Genomic DNA, 13,540 nt, shown 5'->3' with positions numbered 1-13,540 from the left:
ATTTGAAGATGTGGCCTTTGGGAGGTAATTAGTGTTAGATAAGCTGAATGAGCATGGGGGTGGGGGTTGCTTCCCAGGTGGCTCAGTGGATAAAGAACCTGCCAGCCAATGCAGGAGACGAAAGAGAGGAGAATTCGATCCCTGGGTCAGGAAGATCTCCTGGAGGAGGGCATGGCAACCCCTCCAGTATTCTTGCCTGGAGAATTCCATGGGCAGAGGAGCCTGGTGGACTGCAGTCCATGGGGTTGCAAAGAGTTGGACACTACTGAGCGACTAACACACACACACACACACACACACACGCACACGCTAAGTACTTTACATGAAGTATCCCACTTAATTCTCAGAAGATCCCCACGTGGTAGGTACAGGTGAAGACACTACAGACTAGAAAGTTGAATTAACTTACCTAAGGTCATGTAGCTAGAACACCATGTAGGTGGGTTTTAGACTGGACAGTATGACTTAAGCCCGCGGCCTTAACCCTCACACTCCACTGCCCCTATCGCATGGCAATGGGCAAACCTGTATCTTGCCCTCAGTATTCTTCCAATCTAGTAAAAACGATAAGAGAAACACAAGCAGCAACACACACACACACACACAGACTATGGAGTGTAGTGTAGAAGAGGCCAGCATGTTTTTGTGGAACATAGAGATGGGATAGATTAATTCCGGTTGGAGCTGATTATAGGCAACTTTAGGGAGGATGTGGCATTTGGGCTGCACTCAAGATGGTGGACATTGGTGGAGTCGGATGGAAAGGCTGTTTCAGACAGAAGGAGCCACAGGAATAAGGATACCCGAAAGGAGAAAAATGCTAGATGTGTTCCGGAAACCAAGAGTCATCTTGTTGGTATGGGGACTATGCATGCAGTTAGAGGATAAGGGCTGGGATCCCAAAAGCTAGGCTAGAGATCAGGGGGATTTAATGATTTAGTTAACAGTTCTTAATGGAGAAAAATGACCTCAAGAAGCTTCCAAAGTAATGTCTGAAGCTGTGACTCAAAAGGCAACAAGCAGTAGAGAAAAACGAACATCTTGTAGAGGAAACTGTGTTCAGAAACTGCTAACTGTTTGCAGGGCAATCCTGGACCTACAGATCTGAGTTTAGGGCACAGCCTCAAATACAGGAGGCTCAAAAGTTTCTAAAAGAGGGCAAAAATGGACAATGAGAACAACTGGCCACTGCCAACCTTTGGACAAGTATGGTTCTCAACACTTCCACTTCACAGATAAAGGAACTAAGGCTGGAAGGATTAAGTGATTCATCCACGATGACACAACCACTAAAATTGAGACACTGAATCTGGATCTCATGACCATCAGTGTTCTGTGTATCCTGATACATAAGTAGCAAAGGCCACAGGGTGTATCAGTCCCCGGTGAGGAGGTTGTCAGCTTTTAGGCTCTTTCGCATCCCAGGTTCCTAAGGGATAAGTCTGAGGAATTTGGATGTGGCCACTCATGAATCTCACTTCCAAGCTCTTCTAGGGAAAAGAGAGAAGCCAGAATTATCTGAAAGATGAAGTATAGACAGACAAGGTTCATAGTAATTAAGAGAATGGGCTTCGAAGTCTGAAAGACTGAGCTTAGCTGTGTCTAGTCTCTCTGAGTCAGCTTACTTCATTTTATAAAATGAGGTAAATGACACACGTAATTGTACGAACTCAATGTAGGGCTGCATGTAACATGCTTAGCAGAGTACCTGTCACTTTAAGTGCTGAAACCTATGTCCTCTTCCTTCCAGTCATTCTCACGCCACCCTCACACAGCCCCTCCCCCAGGAGAGTAAGCTGTCCAAGCACTCAGCGGGTGTTACACTCCACACTGAATCCAGAAGACCCACTGTCCCTTGGGGTGACATCTCCTGGGACTGGGAACAAAAAGAGAATGTTTCTGGTGAGGTCGATACAGAATGAATAACATTCACATTTCTTGTCCAGTCAGTGCAGCTTATTTTTCATCATTTTCAGTTCATGCTTTATACATACATTTCCTAGAAGAGGAAAGTCATGCTGATCTTCAGTGGTGTTATGGGAAAAGTCCCAGAAAGATTCTGTGGACAGACCTCTTCATTACAGATTCCTCTGAGAGGGCACCAAAAGAGCAAAGGAATGTCAGAAGGGTATCACCACAGCAACATCATAACAGTCAGATTGAAATAGAGTAACAGTGGAGAGAGCGTGTATGCCTTGTTATTGATGAACATAGGCTCACAGTTACGTTGCCTTGGAGAGCAGTGCTCAGAGTTCAAGGGCTACTCCAGTTCAGTTTGGTGAGAGGTGAGATTTGGTGAAAATTCTGTTCATTTTGGCTGAGTTATTGTGTGCTAAACTGATTACTACAGGCGGCTTGCTAACAAACAGTAGATGTTCTCAGAGTCTCTCCTTTGATCCCAAGCAATGATGATTTGCAAGCCTAAGTGTCTACATAACAAATCAAAAGTAATGGCTTACCCACTTTGATTTTGTTTACAAAATTCTGACTGGTCACAAGTCTGGAGGGATTGTCTCAGTGCTTTATGGGATCTATGATACTAGCATTTATGTTAGTGAATTCTGGGTTCTGGAAATAAATGTACATAGTTCCCCCTAAGCACTGAAATAATGGCAATTCAAAGAAAAGTGTATATGTGCGTGTGTGAGTGTGTGTGTGTGTGTATATATATATATATATATATATATATTATATATATATATATATATATCTCAAGCAATTTCAAGCCAGGACAAAACTCCATGTTATCTATGTTGTTTTTAAAATGAAACTGAATGTCCATAGTCATTTCTGCTAAAATGATACTCTATGATACTGTTCAAAGTTCTAGCAGCAGCTAAAAACAAAAAACAAAAAACAAAAAAAAACCCCTGCAATTTAGAATCACAATGGATAATTACCTGCCTTCAATTCTATAGGCATAGAATGAATATTCTTTCCTAAGCTGTTTATTGAAAGGAGACTGTGAGCCTTCTTTCTGTTTTTAAGATCTGTTTGCACGCTTCATAGTGACCCAATGTTCTTCCAGTTCTTCCCTACTAGACTAGATTTAGGGTTTTTAATATAATTTGAATCTTTAATGGGTGACTCTTCTTCTCATCAGAAGATAAGCCTGATGTTTTTGCTCAGGCCTGACACGAGCTGAATGTGGTACACTTGTGGTTGGCCTCAGCACTTGAATAATGGATAGAAATTGTCTCACCATTAAACAGGTCAACTTAGATATGATCCAAGGAGGGACGGTTACCAGGAGGACCAGCAACTAACGTAGTCTTCTTTGCTGCTGCTGCTGCTAAGTTGCTTCAGTCGTGTCCGACTCTGTGCGACCCCATAGACAGCAGCCCACCAGGCTGCCCCGTCCCTGGGATTCTCCAGGCAATAAGGACTGGGTATTCTAGTTCCCCCAAATCAATTTAAGAGTGAGTCTTGAGCACCTCTCTCAAGTGGGAAAATCAGACCATTGTATGCTCATGGATTTGGGAAGTCATGCTCTCAGAGCAGTTCATACAGAAAGGCATAGGAAGATAGAGAAGAGGCTGGTATGTCATGGATGCTTCGAATTTGCTTACATCCCCTTCCTTCTTCCAAATAGGAACATAACATGGGTATCAAATAGACTTTCTCTTCAAGAGGAGAAAATACCACCATACATTTGTGATCAGTGTCTACCCACTGGGTGGCTAGTAAGTCAGTCATGAACCCCTGCCTACCTTGTAGGGCCAACCAAGAAGTTGTGCAGATATAGTTCTCCTTGAATATCTGTGCAAAGAAACAAAAGAAACTACTGTCAGACTCAAGGTGCCGTGGAAGAACTTCTCCCAAGCAACCCCTGCCTTCCCAGCATAAAAAATAAACAAGATTTTCCTTTTCCTATCATAATTAAGGCAAGACACAAAAGCGAGGACATCACTTACTCTGTTCTACATTAGCCTCCAGCTGTTTCACCTACTCAGGACCCTCATTCCTCAAGATTCCAATTAGATTTGATATACTGCTCAATATTAATTTCCTCCTAAGAAGCTACATCACCATTTGGAAAGCCCCTTGGGTTGAATAATTATTGAATTTCTGAATGGCCTCCAGCCAACCTCAAATGTGATATTGTTTCATGTCCAGTAATATGAAAAAGACTTTGCCCTGGGCATTGAGCAGCCCTGATGATGCTTTTCTGAAGAAGCACAGCTCTCTGAAAGGTTTTCAGGGAAGTTTCATTTTAAACTGTCCCTGCGTCTTCTGGTCTGCTCAGCAGAGTCTCTGTTGGATTGTTCCCTTCCTTCTTTCTTTCATTTATTCTCGCCTCTTCCCATCCATTATCCCTCTCTCTTCCCTTCCTCCTTTCTTTCTCTCCTTTCCTTCCTCTGTTACTTTGTTCCAGAGAGGATTTACGACAGCTAGGTCCCTCATCAACATTTCCACCCAGCATTCCAGAAGGAGAAATCTCCTTTTTTATAAAAATAGAATTACACTTCCATTCCTTTTCCATGGCTTTCTTGCTTTCCTGGGTTCTTGTTTGTTTGTCTCAGCAGATGCTACATCAGGTTTTCACTTGAAGTGGTTTCTCATTGCTGCTCAAGTTGGGGCAGAGTCTTCACCAGAAACCCCAAAGAAAGCACAAGTGAAGAACTGGGAGAACTTTAGAGTTGATTTGCTTCAGCGTCTAGTACAGCTCTAGAATTTTTCAGGCGACGGAGGGCAGAGGATTCATGTTTATTGAGCGCCTGGTATGTGCTAGGAGCTGTGTTGGGCATTTTCACTTCTGTTAGCGCCTCTTATCTTCACAATGACCTTGGATGGTAGGTATGCTTCATCCTCATGGTGGCTTTTCCTCTTTTTCCTTTTAGTCAGCCTGCTCTCTAACTCCAGCTTCTTATAATCACCTCCCAAATAAACTCATTGTCCTGGAGTCCTTATCTTAGGCTCTTATTTGAGGGGAATCCAAACCAAAATCCTTGGGTTCCTGCTGGACTGGAAATGAAAACCGTCTTGCATGCTGATTAGTAAAGGAGGAGGTTTTTGTCCTGAGTTCTGCAAGAAAATAGACTAAACCAGAGAGAAACCCTGAAGCAGAGGAGACAATTCCAAGCCAGGAACTCTATTAAGAAAATTTCCCTTAAGTAGAGCGTTCTTTGAGAAAATATATGCAAAGTGTTCACTCAACATCCGTGGCAGACAATACATCCAGTCACCGTTTTTCTCTTCTGAATAAATCTTCAATAGAAGTCCCCTGGTCATCCTCACTTCTCTTTATCTGTCAGTTTTTAAAAATTACTTTTTGGGCTGTGCTGCGTCTTCATTACTGCTCTCAGGTGTTTTTCTCTAGCTGTGGCAAGTAGGGGCTTCTCATTGCGGTGATTTCTCTCCATGTGGCGGCTTCTCTCGCTGTGGAGCGCAGGCCCTACGGTGTCCGGGCTTCGGAAGCTCTGGCACGGTGGACTCAGGGGCCGCTCCTGGGCGCTAGTGCACAGGCGCGAGCTGTGGCGCATGCGCTTGGTTGTCCCACTGCTAGTGGGATCCTCCTGGCCCAGGGGATCAAGCCCGTGCCTCCTGCATTGGTAAGCAGAGTTTTTACCACTGAGCCACCAAGGAAGAAACCCTGACCATCAGTCGTAAGTGCACCCTGGGGAATCTCAGTTCCTGCCATTGGAGATAATGACCTTTCCCTCTGCTGGTCACGCAAGGTACAAGACACAGCCATCCTCTACCTGGAAGGCAGCACAGAGTGTTAGCTGAAATAAGTTGTGGGCCATAGAGGCAGGTCAGGTTCCAGTCAGCTGGGTGACTAAGTCTTACCGGTTTTGCTGCAGAAACGATCTCCCAGAGTCAGCGGCCGAAAACCCTAAGGTTAATGTCTTGCTCACGTGACGTGCTTGGATTTGGTGGATAGGGGTGGGGGAGGTTGTGCTTCTGAGGCTCCCACAGCAGAACTGAGGCTGTGGAGCAGCCACTTTCCAGAATGCTGATGGTCGCTGTGACAGAGTGAAAGAGGCAGAGTTCACACTGATTTTGTTCATTCTAAGCGACCCATGTCTCTTGCTCAAGGTGAAGGTAAAGTACTATCCAACTTTTAGGTAAGAGAAAAGAGAGAGATCGAAAAGCAAGACACTTGTGAAAAATGTCTGTTTGGACAATCTTTCCACCTGAGTTTCAGTGTCCTTGTGGTGTACCATGCTGCTGCTGCTAAGTCACTTCAGTCGTGTCCGACTCTGTGCGACCCCATAGACGGCAGCCAACCAGGCTTCCCTGTCCCTGGGATTCTCTAGGCAAGAACATTGGAGTGGGTTGCCATTTCCTTCTCCAGTGCATGAAAGTGAAAAGTGAAAGTGAAGGTGTTCAGTTGTGTCCGACTCTTAGCGACCCCATGGACTGCAGCCCACCAGGCTCCTCCGTCCATGGGATTCTCCAGGCAAGAGTACTGTGTACCATGGGGGTATTCAATTTCTGAGGTTGTTGTGAGGGTTAAATGGGAAATGGCACATAGCCATTATTCCATAAATGTGGCTTATTTGTATGCCTGAAATATAGTATTAAGGCTTACTATAAACAATAGCAAGCTTCTTCAACCCTTTTCTATAAATTGCCCTGTCTTTAAAAATGATTCCTGTGCACTTTCTCTGAATTTCTCCAACTTCTGTCTGTTCTGAGATGTGGATTCTAGCAGTCTTCTCAGTCTAGAAAGGCCCTCACTACTACTAAGAGATAAGACAGTACTCTATATTTTTTTGGAAGGGGGACTATTTGAATATAAAATGACGATCGTGATATTTAGTATTTATAGCAAGTATTGTTTCTGGTATAGAGATGAAGCAGTGCAGAAGTTCATCAGAACAGTATGGGCCTCATTAGAAAGAATACATTACTATGATGCTCAGAAAACTTAGTCTGGATATGAAGTTCCTAGAACAGCACGGGCTTCCTTGGCCAAGTGTGTTATTATAATTTCAGTGGAACCATTATCCTGTCAAGAAAACACGAGGTAAAACCTGCAGGAGCTCCCTGTGACTCCATAAGAGAGAGTGGATGCTGACTTTCCCTGGGGAAAGCGGAAGCCTGGTGGGGCCTGAGCAAGGGCCTGAGGCATAGCCTGTACCCACAGCTGCCTCCTAGTCCCTCATCAGCCTAGCTTTTGGCTCGGAAAGCTAGCACTTTGAGAATCTCATCAGGAGACTTTCTCATTTTTCTTGGGTTGATCCCACCCCTCCTCCTCGTTCCCCATCATCTTTTCACATGATGGTCATCAACTCCCAGTTTTATAAGGTGTTCTTTATTCTGGCAGAATTTAGGTCAGGGACTTTGTGTTCAGCAAATGGCTTGGCTCACGAGGACCCTGGGGCTGTTTACGTTTTTTTAGGGCTTGCTATTGCGAAACCCTAGTTTATTTTACGTAGTTGGACTCTTTTGCCAGAATGAATTCATTTGCTCAAGTTATTTTTAAAATGTGGTTTTTCTTAGCTTTTTAGAGAAGCTCTAGTCTCTTGTTTGTGTGGGTCTAGGCCAGAAAAAAAAAACAAAACAAAATAAAAACGCCAAGTCTATTAACGGAAGCCAGGAAAAACGTCTAGCCAACGTGGATCAAAGGAGGTTCTCGGCTTTGAACAGAAAAGTCTCTCCTCCCTGAATGCCGACTTAACACACTCAGTGGTGCTAGTCCCAGGGCTGAAATCCTTGATGCTTCCAGAACCAGGAAGGCCCTGCAAATGAGTCTCATAGACTGCTCCTGCAGGTATGCTGGAGGAGGCTTTCAGGATGGTCACCGAGAAAAAAGTACCTTCTGCAGCCAGTTGGCGCCTCCACAGTCCAGCAGGGAGGTGACTGGAGGCTGTAGGGCCGCACACCCACTACCTCGTCGGGGCCAAATGGGCTGATTCACCAAACTACCTTGCAAACAATTTTTGTGAGTGTGTGAGTGTGCTTTTATTTCCTTTTTTTAAAAAAAAATTTTATTGAAATATAATTGATTTAGTGTTGCATTAATTTCTGCTGTATAGCAAAGTGATACATATATTCTTTTTCATGTTCTTTTCCATCATGGTTTATCACAGGGTATTGAATATATTTCCCTGTGCTGTACAGTAGGACCTTGTTGTTTATCCATCCTATTTATAATCGTTTGCATCTGCTAATCCCAAACTCTCGGTCCATCCGTCCCCCTTGGCACCCTCAAGTCTGACCTGTGTCTGTGAGTCTATTTCTCTTTTGTAGTTAAGTTTGTTTGTGGCATTTTTAGATCCCACGAATAAGTGACATCGTAAGGTGCTTGTCTTTCTCTCTCTTTTTCACTTAGTATGATAAGCTCTAGGTCCATTCATGTTGCTGGAAATGGCATTATGTCATTCTTTTTTTTTAAATGGCAGAGCAGTATTCCATTGAATATAAGCACCGCATCTTCTTATCCATGTATCTGTTGGTGGACATTTAGGTTGCTTCTATGTCTTGGCTACCGTGAACAGCCCTGCTGTGGACATAGGGCTGCATATAACTTTTTAAATTATAGTTTTGTCCAGATATATGGCCAGTAGTGGGACTGGAGGACCATATGTCAACTCTAGTTTTAGATTTTTAAGGAACTTCCACACTGTTCTCCATTGTGGCTGCACCACTTTACATTCCTACCAAGTGTTGAAGAGTTCCCTTCTCACCACACTCTCTCCATCATTTGTTATTTGTAGACTTTTTAAAGATAGCGATTCTAACTGGCGAGAGGTAGTATCGACATAGTAGTTTTGATTCCTTGCAAACATTTTATTTCACAACTGGTTTTTAAATATAACTCTTTAGGACTTAGATTCTTACCTTTGGGGGAATCAGAAACTCCTCTGAGAATCTGACAAAAGCTATGGCTCCACCACTCAGAAAAGTATATGTACATACAAACATTTGTCAGTGGTATTGTTGGGATAACGTACAAGAACTCCCAAGGTGGGAATGGGGGGCATGAATCCCATTGCTTCAGAATTTGGGGAAACTTCAAAACTGAGATTAATGGTATGTGGATACTATTCATTCTTTTGGAACTTGTTGAGTTCCTGTTTCATGGCAGGAGCTATACTGGAAGATGGGGACACACTGGTGCATAAGACAAGGATCCAGCCTCGAGGGTGAAGGCTGCAGTTTAATGGAGACAAACCTAGAAGAATTGTGATTATAATGAGTTAAGTGTTATGCTAGGCCTGTGAGTATAGAAACCTCTAAGAACTCTGAATGAAGGGTAATTAATTCAACACATATTTGATAAACATATTATGTGCTAGATAATTAGGTATAAGCTAGTACGCATTGTCCTTGCCTCAAGGAGCTTAAAGTTTGGATGCTCTAAATCCAAAGTTGCGGGAGGGGACTGGAAGAGCAGGATACCAGCACAGGTAAACCCTGATGGACAAGTAAGTCCATCCAGGTGAAGGGGGTGAGTATCCCAGGCAGTGAGAGCAGTGACGAGAGCAAGGTGGGTGGGGAAACACAAACAGTCCATCTCTACATGGGGATGAGTGGCGAGGGCAGAGTGGAGAGGTCTGCTGGGTCGGATCCCGCAGGGCCCTGTGCTTCACCCGAGGACGGTGGGTTTTATACTGTGTCAAAGGTTGTCACTGAGGGTTTTTTTTTTTTTTTCCCTAAAGTAAGTGAGTGAAGTTGAAGAGATGATATTAGAAAGATTGCTCTGCTTTCTGTGGAGAAAATGGATTGGAGTGGTGGAGGGGCATGGTGCCTAGTAGGTGAAAAGACCAGAGAGGGGAGTCTGTTGAGTTAGTGTGGGTGAGCATGATGATGTCCTAGCAATGACGGTGGCACTGGAGCAGAGATTTGAAAAACAGGGTGAAGCCTCTGGATAGTACCTCTCAGGTTGTGATGGATTCACACTAATAAAGCAACCTTGCTACTGAGGTGGTATCCTTTAGAATCATGGCTGCTGAACGGCTGTGGCTTAATAATCAGATGTGGAAACTCTACATTCAGTTGCTTAATGATGCTGATAATGACACCGATACCATTGACAACAGTGGTAACTGAATCTTGTTCACTTACTCTGTGCCTGTTACCCTTTCACGTGTTCTGCATGTATCAACCTACTTTTTTTTTTAAAATGACTTTATGATGTAAGTTCCATTATTCCTGTGGAATAGATGAGGATATTGAGATACCACAGATAAGTTCAATACCTTGTCCAGTCTCACACAGCCAAGAAGTAGAAAAACAGATTTGAAGTCTCGTTCCACACTCCCATCAAAACTACTCTTTTCCTACAATGACAGATATAGTGTCTTTTCCTGTAAAATTCTGTATGAGCACTAAAGTGGGGATTTTCAATTTGTTCTGAACATTGTAGTTCAATTGGTAAGTCAGTTCAGTTGCTCAGTCGTGTCTGACTCTTTGCGACCCCATGAATCGCAGCACGCCAGGCCTCCATGTCCATCACCAACTCCCGGAGTCCACTCAGACTCATGTCCATCGAGTTGGTGAGGCCATCCAGCCATCTCATCCTCTGTTGTCCCCTCTTCCTCCTGCCCTCAATCCCTCCCAGCATCAGAGTCTTTTCCAATGAGTCAACTCTTCACATGAGGTGGCCAAAGTACTGGAGTTTCAGCTTCAGCATCATTCCCTCCTAAGAAATCCCAGGACTTATCTCCTTTAGGATGGACTGGTTGGATTTTCTTGCAGTCCAAGGGACTCTCAAGAGTCTTCTCCAACACCACAGATCAAAAGCATCAATTCTTTGGTGCTCAGCTTTCTTCACAGTCTAACTCTCACATCCATACATGACCACTGGAAAAACCATAGCCTTGACTAGATGGACCTTTGTTGGCAAAGTAATGTCTCTGCTTTTCAATATGTTCTCAAGATTGGTCATAACTTTTCTTTCAAGGAGTAAGTGTCTTTTAATTTCATGGCTGCAGTCACCATCTGTGATGATTTTGGAGCCCCCCAAAATAAAGTTTGATACTATTTCCACTGTTTCCCCATCTATTTCCCATGAAGTGAACGTTGTAGCCACAATAAAAAAGTTTCCATGCCACTCACATCCTCCAGAAAGGTAGTAAGTGAGGTGCTAAGTTGCTTCAGTTGCGTCTGACTCATTGCGACCCCATGGACTGTAGCCCACCAGGCTATTCTGTCCATAGGATTCTCCAGGCAAGAATACCGGAGGGGGTGCCAGTTCCCCCTCCAAATAAGTGAGGTGCATGAAGCAAAATGCTGGGTGTGAAGGTTTTTGCAGATTCAATTCCCAAAAACCAGAAAAGCAGAAAAAACAAACAATGGTGTTTTCGAACAATGAATGCTGTTTTCCTTTAGCCATAAGGGAGTTTAAAAACTTGACAAATCTATTTAGCTTTCAAAGCATTCCACACTCCCCACCCACAAGCAAATGCCAGAAGGTGCCAGTTTGAGCCAATTCTGAGCTCAGGAATGATTTTCTCAGCACTAGATCAGATTTCTTCAATGTCCATGCTCCACAAACAGATGCTCACCATTGTTCTAATGGATCTGATGAAAACTGCTTAGCAATTTATCAAGGTACTAATGTAAAAAGGATGTTTCAGCAGGAGATGAGGTAGTGAGACACAAATGCAGAAACAGAAAATGACAGGGTCTTACTACTTTAAAGGGACTGAAAATCACTGCATTAAGATCTTTGAAATTTTAGAGCTAGGCTGTGCATAGGCTCAGTTTAATTGGACTTTCTTGGAGGAAGAATGCTTCCAATTACATAAAGAAATTTCCTTATTTTGCAGGAACTCATTTTTTTTGGAGAGGACAAAGAAAATGATGTTTAATAAACTCATATTCACTGAACTAACTTATTTGGAAGCAATGCCCTTTGACCTGACACCATGCTAGACACAGATACAAAAATGAAAAAGGCATCTATCTTGTCCAGACTTTAGCAGTGGAGAAAGAGAAGCAAAGAAATGGTGTTAACAGACACAGCAAAAGAATGTACCAGGAAATTAGAAGTGAGACACTGAGAAGTGAGGATATAGGGAGGAACAGAAACTGTGTCTCAAGATTTTGGCCTTAAATTTGGGAGTGATGCAGGGCCATTAAACAGAAGTGATGATCAGATTTGATTTTAGAAGGATCATGCTGTTGTCAGTGTGAAGATTGGGTTGCAGTAGGGAGATCAAAGGCAGGATCAGCTCCAATCTTCATAAAAATCATTCCAGAGCATTCTGATACCTCCTGGGCTGCTCTCTAATTCACTTTCTCTTGTCCCACAGACGTAAGATTTATAATCTTTAAAATGCTATTTACTTTCCAAGTATTTTAGGTTTTCCCAGATATCTGTTACTGACTTTTATTTCCATTTACTCTGTGTGACTTGAATCCTTCTATTGTTATGGAGACTTGCTTTATGGCCCAGAATACGATCATCTTAGTACATGTCCCATGTGCTCTTGAAAAGAATGTGTATTCTACCATTGTTGGGTATCGCTGCATTCTATGTCACGTGCATCAAATTGGCTGATAGTTTTTGCTCAAGTCTTCTATATCCTCAGTTTAGATTTTTTTTTCTGTTAAGTCGTTCATTAAAATTGAGCCTATGCATAATCTAGCTCTAGAATTTGTCTTCTTGTTCTAACATTGAAAGTTTTCAAATCTCCAATTATAATTACAGATTTGTTAATTTCTCCTTATAGTTTTATCAGTTTTTACTTCAAGAATTTTGAAGCTGTTATGTAAACAAGTATTTAGGATTTTTGTGTCTTCTTGCTGAATTGACCCTTTATTTGGCATTATGAAATATTCTTTATCTTTGGTAATACTCTTTGCTGGGAAACCTACTTGGTCTGATATTAATATAGCCACTCCTGCTTTCTTTTGATTAGTGTTAGTATGGTGTATCTTTTTCTACCTTTTTAATCTGTTTGCCCTTTATTTTCAACATATGCTTTTTGTCGGTAGCATATAGTTGGATCTTGTTTTTTTATCCAATCTAGACAATCTCTGCCTTTTAATTGGGGTATTTAGAATATTTATATTTAACTCTTTTCAAAAGATAATTGACTATTTAAGCAAAAATAACAAAGTGTGCAGCTTATACTATATGCAGAAGTAAAACATGAGGCCACAATAGCACAAAGGCAAGAAGAGAAAAATGAACATTTTTCATTATGAGCTTCTTAAACTATATGTCAAGTGGTGTATCACTTGAATGTAGACAGGTATGTAAAAGATGGACATACTATAACGCTAAAGTAATCACTGAAATAAAACAGAGTTGTAACTAAGAAACCAACAAAAGAGATAAAATGCAATCATAAAAAATACTCAACTCAAAAGAAAGCAGAAAAGGAAGAAAAAGAGAACAAAGAAAAAATGGAAACAGCAAGATGATATATTTAACATAAACATATCAACAATCACATTAAATGCAAAAGCTCCAAACACCCTGATTAAAAGGTAATGACTGTCAGATTGGGTAAAAGCGGGTATAAAACCACTCATCAGGTCCTGAGCTAAGTACCTTACACAGTCTCATGAAATCCTCTCTAACAAGCATGATGTTATCATCGTGCCTTCATTTCAAATATTTAAAAAATGAGCCTCA

This window comes from Capra hircus, chromosome 8, assembly GCF_001704415.2.
Source record: "Capra hircus breed San Clemente chromosome 8, ASM170441v1, whole genome shotgun sequence".
In the NCBI taxonomy this organism is placed as follows: Eukaryota; Metazoa; Chordata; class Mammalia; order Artiodactyla; family Bovidae; genus Capra; species Capra hircus.
The sequence above is the reverse complement of the archived record's forward strand: the minus strand, read 5'-3'. Positions refer to the sequence as shown.